An 8,623-nucleotide genomic window follows, 5' to 3' on the forward strand; every position below is an offset into this window, starting at 1 on the left:
AAAACAGTACATTTGAAACAGTTGTTGCAGCAAATGGCCTCAAACATAGGAATGACTCTGAGGATGGCAGAAGATGGGAGAGTGATTCATTCTGTTTAATTTAGTACAACAAGACTTTGGTTATACAGCTTATGAATAAAAATTTTAAATCAGAAGATATTTGTGTAGAGTTCTGCAAGTTTCTTGACACCAAGATCAAGAAGCTGTTGTTCAAAGAGAGCATGGTTTAAAATCAGGAAGGATCTGCATCAGGGTTGTATCCTTTCTCTGTCCCTCCTCAGCCTGTAAGTTGAGAAAATAATTCATAAAGCTTGACTCTATAAAGAGGAATGTGCTATCAGGATTGGAAGAAGTCTCATCAATGCCTTATGTTATGCAGATGAAAAATTCTTGCTTGCTTAACGTGAGGGTGACTTGAAACACTTTTTGTAGAATATAAATAACTATAGCCTTCTGTATAGATTATATCTCAACATCAATAAAACAAAGGATTGCTCCTGGGGCCAACAGATAATATCATAATAGGTGAGGAAAAAAGAAAAAAAAGAAGCTTTCAAGACTTTTATCTTGCTTGACTCAATACTCAACAGACTTAGTATCAGCAGTCAGGAGATCAGGTCAGAAGATGTATTGCATTACACAAGGAAGTTGTCAGGAACTTCTCCGAAATATCTAAAAGCAATTATGTCAGCTTGGAGACTAAGGTACACCTAATTCAGGCCATGAGCTTTTAATTTACCTGCTATGTATCTTAAAGCTGGACAATGAAGAAAGATGGCAGAAGAAGAAATGATGCCTTTTAAGAATGCTGGAGATGAATACTGAGTATACACCATGGAGGCAAAGACGATGAAGCTTCATTCTTCATCCTTTCAGCAATTTCCTTGGAAAGGATATCATGTTTGGAAAGAGGGAGGGTCAGAGAGGAGAGGAAGATTCTCAATAAATGGATTGACAAAGTGACTGCAGCAATGGGGTCAAGTATATCAGAGCTGGTGAGGAGAGTACAGGAGCAGGTTTCAGGCCTGTTATATTTTACATGGTGGAACTTAACAACAACATGGAATCTTTAAGACAATTCCCTTAGTATTATTTTTATTTCATATTGTTTTGTATCAAAAATGTTGTGTGCATTCATATACACTGTGTAGCATACATTCCTACATTCGCATTGTGTTTCAAACAATGACTCATATACATTGTGTTTTATGAAATTAACCACCATCAATCTAGGCCTACTGCTAAATTCCTACCTTTCTTAATTCCTTCACTCTTTCCTCTGCTCAATTGTTTTATTAGACTCTCAAGCCTTCTTATAAGGAATGTATCCATTGTATCATAGGAATTGACATAGTGATCACAACAGTAAGCTTACACACAGAAGGAATTGTGAAGATCATGGCTGATACAGCAGAGCTTCATTCTGTTGCACATGAGGATGATGTGAGTCATCTCTCACTTAAGGGCAACTCACAAAAACAACAGTCAATAAAACAATTAATAAAGCAATCAAAAACAAGTAAATAATAAAACAGATAATTCAAGATTCCTGGACTTGGGCCAAAGATATGATTCTTTGAAATATGAGAATTTCTTTTTCACTTGATAGAACTATATGAGAGTTATGAGCTAATATATAGACTAGCAAGTTAAATTTATATACTGCATAGATGGAGAACTTAAGAACTAGGAAAATTAATGTCTAAGTTATGCAATAAGCTAATGGTAAGTCCAAGAAATAAAAGTTCTCTCTTCCTAGATTCTGACTTAAAGTAGTTTCAATGTTTTATGAGATATATTTTTTCTTCGACTTTTGAGTACTAGAGGAATGTGTATCTATGTTTCATTAACTGTGCAAAGGCATTTATTTGACTGTGTGGATCACAACAAACTGTGGTTAACTCTGAAAAGAATGGGAATCCCAGAACACTTGATTGTGCTTATGCGAAACCTATACTTGGACAAGGAAGCAGTCATCAGAACAGAGCAAGGAAACACTGCATGGTTCAAAATTGGAAAGGGTGTGCATCAAGGATGTGTTCTATCTCCATATCTTTTCAATCTATATGTGTAACATATTATCTGGTAGGCTGGGCTCTATGAGAAGTATGGCATCGGGATTGATGCATTATGTACATGACACAACCCTGCTTGCTGAAACTGAGGAAGATCTGAAGCTCTTGCTGTAGAAGGTCAAGGACCAAAGCCTTCAATATAGATTTAAGCTCATCATCAAGAAAACAAAGAGTCTCACCACTGGGCCAATTGGTAGCATCATGATATATTGTGTAAAGATTGAGACTGTTGACACCTTCAGTTTGTTTGGCTCTACAATCTTGGTACCAGCAGCCATGAAATAAAAAGGTGAAATACATTGGGAAAGTCTGCTGTCAGAGACCTCTCCAAAGTACTGAAGAGCAACAATGTCAGTCTGTAGACCAAGGTGCCCCTGATACAGGCCATGGTCTTTGCAATTACTTGCTATGCAGTGGAGAGTTGGACAATGACTAGGGATGATAGAAGGAGAGTTGATGCCTTTGAGCTACGGTGCTGGACAAGTGTACTGATTATACCATGGATTAATAGGAGAACAAACAAGCTTGTCCTGGAGAGGGTGAAGCCAGTCTGCTCCTTGGAGACAAGGATTCTGAAGCTATGTCTGACATACTTTGGACATGTTGCAAGGAGGCACCAGTCCTTGAAGACGGATGTCATGCTTGGGAGGATGGAGGGACAGCGCAGGAGAGGAAGACCCTTGATGAGATTAATTTATTCAGTCACTGGGGTAATGGGACTAGATGTGTCACAGACAATAATATTGGTAAGGGATAGAGCAGGGTTTAGGGCTGTTGTACTTATAGTCGCTATGAGTCACAGGTAACTCAACGACACATAACAACAACAAGAGAATATATATACAAGAAGCTAAGTGAACTTCATATAGAAGAGACCCCAAAAGTAAAACACCAAGCCATATCCTAGACAAATTCATCAAAACCAAAGATAAGAAGAGAATTCTGATAGCAGCTAGGGAGAAAGGAAAAATAACTGATAAGGAAAAATAAATAAGATTAAATGCTGATTTCTCAGCAGAAACCATGCAAGGAAGAAGACAGTGGAATGACATATATCGAATACTCAAAGAATACGACTGTCAATCAAGAATACTGTACTCAGCGAAACTGTCCATCAAATATGACAGAGAGATCAAGATATTATCAGAAAAGCAGAACCTAAGGAAGTTTGTAAAAACAAGACCAACTTTGCAAGAAATACTGAAGGAAGTCCTTCTCACAGAGATGACACTTTTCCTTCTTCTTTTCCTTACCATTAACACAGTTATTAGTATTATTAGTGTTCTTGGGAATAACTTACATTTTCTATTCTGTTACTGAAAAATTTAAAGTAAATTATGTCATTAAATAAAAATATTTATAAATGCTTTATCTCTTATTGAATAAGAATCAAAATAGCAGAGTTTAAAACATCTCTGTACATTTAAAGCTAATACTATACAACTAGTTTATAATGTCCATGATGTTAAAAGTATGATAATACAAGATATTGTCTGTAGGTAAAATTTCTACTCATAACTCACAACTGTGTTAGAAATCCAGAACATAAAGAATAGGAGTCTAATGTGGAATGTTCCCTATATTTATTTTAGATATGGAGTATCTAGATAGGGAGTATATCTTGTGATGAAAACTTACCTGCATATTTCACTTGTGAAGTGATTATCTGAACCTTGGACATTCTTTTGATAATTCGCAACAAGCAAACTTTTTTTAAAATAAATTAAGTTCTAATTGTACAACATTGTTACAATACACAGATAACACTGATTATAAGAGATGAAAACCAGCCTGATACTGACACACAAGAGCCCATTGCAGCAGTCACTGTGTCATGCCACCTGGTTGAGTGTCTTCTTTGCCAAACCCCGACCCTTTCCAGCATCTTGTCATCTCTAAGAAATAGAACCTCCTCGCAACAAGCCCAAAGTATGTGAGGCAAAGCCTCATTCTTGCATCCAAATAGTACTCCAGCTGCACCCTCTCCAAGACATATTTGTTTGTTCTTTTGGCCCTCCATTGGATATTCAGTTGTCTTCTTCAACACAAAATCTCAAAGGCATCAATCAATTCTTCTTCTGTCATCCTTATTCATTTCACTGCTCTCAGATGCATAGCAAGTAATTGGAAAGACTATAATCTAAATCAGATGCACCTTAATCCTCAAACTGACATCATTAGTCCTCTTTAACTTGGAGAAGTCCCTAACTACAGATTTTCCCAGTACAGTGTGTCTCCTTATTTCCTGATTGCTAGTACCAATGATGTTAACTGTGGATCCAAGCAAGATGAAGTTCCTGACAGTTACAATACCCACTCCATTCATTATGACATTGTCTATTGGTCCAGTGGTAAGAACCTTTGGATATTTTTGTTTGTTTTTTTTTCATGGAGATGTAATCCATACCAAAGGTTACATTGCTTAATCTTCTGCAACAAGTGCTTTGAGTCCTCCTCACTTTTAGCAAGCAAAGTTGGGTCATCTACATAACACAGGTTATTGATTATTGACTACTTCAATGGGCTCTTATGTATCAGAAAGTGTAAGGATGGCATAGGATAGAACAGGGTTCAGATCCTTTGTGCATAGGGTGGCTATGAGTTGTATTCGACTCAATGGCACCTTATAACAACAACGACAATTGATACTGATGTCATACATAAAAATATCTATCAAGATGTGAAAATAAAAGTCTAGAAATTTTGTATTTTAAGAAACTCTGTCAAACTCAGACAAATACTGTTCTGGAAATAGCTAGCTTATAAAACAGCTTCAGTCAAGTCAATTCTGATATCAGCTGTGAAAACTAAGTCAGGAACTGACTGTGGAACAGACCACCAACTACTCATACACAAGTTCAAGCCGAATTAAGGAAAATTAAATGAGAACCAAAATATGACCCTGAGTATATCAAACCTGAATTTCAGAACCATTAGTCTTAGACACTAATGAGCGAAGACCAGATGAGTTGTAGGAGGATACCAAGGGTATCAGGAAGAGTTCAAACGGTCATTACAAAGACAGAGTAGGAAGAAAAGACCAAGACGGATGTCAGAAGAGACTCTGATAATTTCACTGGAGCGCAGAGAAGCCAAAGCACAAGGAAGAACTCAAGATACTAAAGAGCTGAACACAAGATTTCAAAAGGCAGCGCGGGATGACAAAGTAAAATATTACAATGAAATGTGAAAGGAGTTGGAGTCAGAAAACCAAAAGGTTCGAACTCACTCAGCATTTCTTAAGCTCAAGGAACTGAAGAGCAAATTCAAACCTCGAGTTGTTATAATCAAGGATACTTTAGGCAGAATATTAAATGATCCAGGAGGTATCAAAAGAAGATGGAAAGAATATACTGAGTCATTGTATTGAAAGGAATTAGTAGACCCTGAAGAATTTAGTGAAACAACATATGAGCAAGAGCCTATGGTGATGAAGGAAGAAGTTCAAACTACTTTGAAAGAAATAGCAAAAAATAAGGCCTCAGGAATAGATGGTATATCAATTGATGTATTTCAGCTAACAGATGTTGCCCTGGATGTGCTCACCAAGTTGTGTCAAGAAATCTGGAGAACAACCACTTAGCCAACAGACTGGAAGAGATCTATATTTGTTCCCATTCCTAAGAAGGGTGACCCAACAGAGTGTGGAAACTATAGAACAATATTGTTGATTTCACATGCAAGGAAGAATCTGCTGAAGATTATGCAAAAATGACTGCAACAGCACATCAGCAGAGAACTGCTAGAAGCTCAGGCTATGTTTAGAAGGGGTCATGGTACTAGGGATATTGTAGCTAATGTTAGATGTATCTTAGCTGAAAGCAGGGAATACCAGAGGAATGTCTATCTGTGTTAAATTGGTTATGCAAAGGTGTTTGACTGTGAGGATCATAACAAATTTTGAGAAGCATAAGAATCCCAGAACTCTTGATCATGCTAATTAGAAACCCAAACTTGGACCAAGAGGTGGTCGTCAGAACAGAGCAAGGAAACACTGCATGGTTCAAAATTGGGAAGAGTATATGGCAGGGATGTGACCTATCTCCATAGCTTTGCAACCTGTATTTAGAACAAATTATCCAGGAGGCTGGGCTCTATGAGGAGAAGTGTGACATCAGGATTGGTGGCAGGTCTATGAACAATCTGTGCTATACAGATGATGCAACCCTTTGTGCTGAAACTGAGGAGGTCCTGAAGCTCTTTCATGTCAAGGATTGCAGCCTTCAATACGGATTGAGGCTCAATGTCAAGACGACAAAGATTCTCACCACCAGGCCAATTGGCAGCATCAGGATTGATGGTGAAGAGATTGAGATTTTTCACAGCTTTTCTTGCCTCCACAGTCAACACTCTTGGCACCAGAAGCCAGACAATTAAAAGATGTATTGCCATGGGAAAGTCTGCTGTTAGGGAGCTCTCCAGGCTACTGAAGAGCAATGGTGTCACTCTGGATACTAAGGTGCATCTGATACAGGCCATGGTCTTTGCAATCACTTGTTATGTGTCAGAGAGTTAGACAATGACTAGGGAGGATAGGAGGAGATTTGATGCCTTTGAGCTGTGGTGCTGGGGAAGAGTCCTGAGTGTGCCATGGACTGCCAAGAAAATAAACAGGTTCATCCTTGAGAAACAAGGATTCTGAGGTTTCATCTGGCATATTTTGGACATGTTGTAAGGAGGGACCAGTCCTTGGAGAAGGACTTTATGCTTGGGTGGATGGAGTGACGGTGCAGGAGGAGAAGACCCTCTATGGGGTAGATTGATTCAGTGACTGGAGTAATCAGGATGGGTGTGTTGGATACGGTGAGTTTGGCACAGGACAGAACAGGGTTTAGTGATGTTGTACATATGGTCGCTATGAGTCACAAGTGACTTCAAAACACATAACAACAACAACATATGTGTCAGAATAGAACTGTTTTCTTTAGGGTACCTAATGGGTTTTCAAGAGTAGGTCTAAGCCTTTCTTCTGAGATACCTCTTGTTGTTGTTATGTGCTATTGAGTCGTTTGCGTTCTACCCTATGCCAACTTCGCTGTCTCAATAATATTCATTCCCACCACTCTACTCACAGAATCGATCCATCTCATCGAGGGTCTTCCTCTCCTGCGCCATCCCTCCACTCTCCCAAACATGATGTCCTTCTCCAAGGACCAGTCCCTCCTTGCAACATGCACAAAGTATGTCAGACAAAGGTTCAGAATCCTTGACTCCAGGGAACACTCTGGCTTCACCCTCTCCAGGACAAACCTGTTTGTTCTCCTAGGAGTCCATGGTATATTCAACACTCTTCTCTAGCACCACAGTTTAAAGGCATTAATTCTTTTTCTATCACCTCTATTCACTGTCCAACTCTCTGATGCATAGCACGTAATTGCGAAGACCATAGCCCGGATAAGGTGCACCTTAGTCTCCAGTCTGATGTCTTTGCTCTTCAGTACTCTTGAGAGGTCTCTCACAGCTGACTTTCCCAATGCAATTTGTCTCCTGATTTCCTGGCTGCTGTTACCATGAGTGTTGACTGTGGAGCCAAGTAAACTAAAACTGTTAAGTATCTCAATCTCTTCACCATCCATACTAATGCTGCCAATTGGCCCAGTGGTGAGAATCTTTGTTTTCTTCATGTTGAGCTTCAATCCATATTGAAGACTGCAGTCCTTGACCTTCTGCAGCAAGTGCTTCAGGTCCTCAGTTTCAGCGAGCAGGGTTGTGTCATCTGCATAACGCAGGTTGTTGATGATTCTTCCACCAATCCTGATGCCACATTCCTCTTCGTACAGCCCAACATCTCTGATGACCTGTTCTGCATACAGATTGAAAAGGTATGGAGACAAAATACATCCTTGAGGGACACCTTTCCTGATTTTGAATTATCCAGTGTCTCCTTGCTCTATTCTGACGACTGCCTCTTGGTCCAAGTATAGGTTTCGCATTAGCACAATCAAATGTTCTGGGATTCCCATTCTCAGTGTCAGCCATAGCTTGTTGTGATCCACACAGTCAAAAGTCTTTGCATAGCCAATGAACCATAGATAGACATTCTTCTGGTATTCTCTGCTTTCTGCCAAAACCCATCTTACTTTAGTTATAACATCCCTAGTACCATGACCTCTTCTAAATCTAGCCTGCACATCTGGCAGTTCTTTGTTGACATATTGTTTCAAATGTTTTTGAATAATTTTCAGCAGAATCTGCTTGCATGTGATATCAATGACATTTTTTTAATAATTTCCTCACTCTGTTGGGTCACCTTTCTTTGGAATGGGAACAAATAAGATACCTCTATGTGGATCAAATGTAAAAACTTTTTTTTTCTTCAGTAGGTTAGTGCTGTAATTATTTTTATTTGACACTCAGCCTCTACTGTTGAAGCATTCTACACTTACCACAATCAAAAGTTAATTTGAAACTTAATCTTAATACATTTATTCTAAGTTTCCAAGTCCCTGTGAAAACAGTCTTGCTTATTCTCTTTTTTTAATTATTAAATTTTATTAGTTTTAATGAACATTTACAGGGATTTTGGGTTTTCATTCCTTCATTGCTGC

The sequence above is a fragment of the Elephantulus edwardii genome, unplaced genomic scaffold (genome assembly GCF_000299155.1).
Source record: "Elephantulus edwardii isolate Elephantulus edwardi_28Jun2011 unplaced genomic scaffold, EleEdw1.0 scaffold00256, whole genome shotgun sequence".
Taxonomy (NCBI): domain Eukaryota; kingdom Metazoa; phylum Chordata; class Mammalia; order Macroscelidea; family Macroscelididae; genus Elephantulus; species Elephantulus edwardii.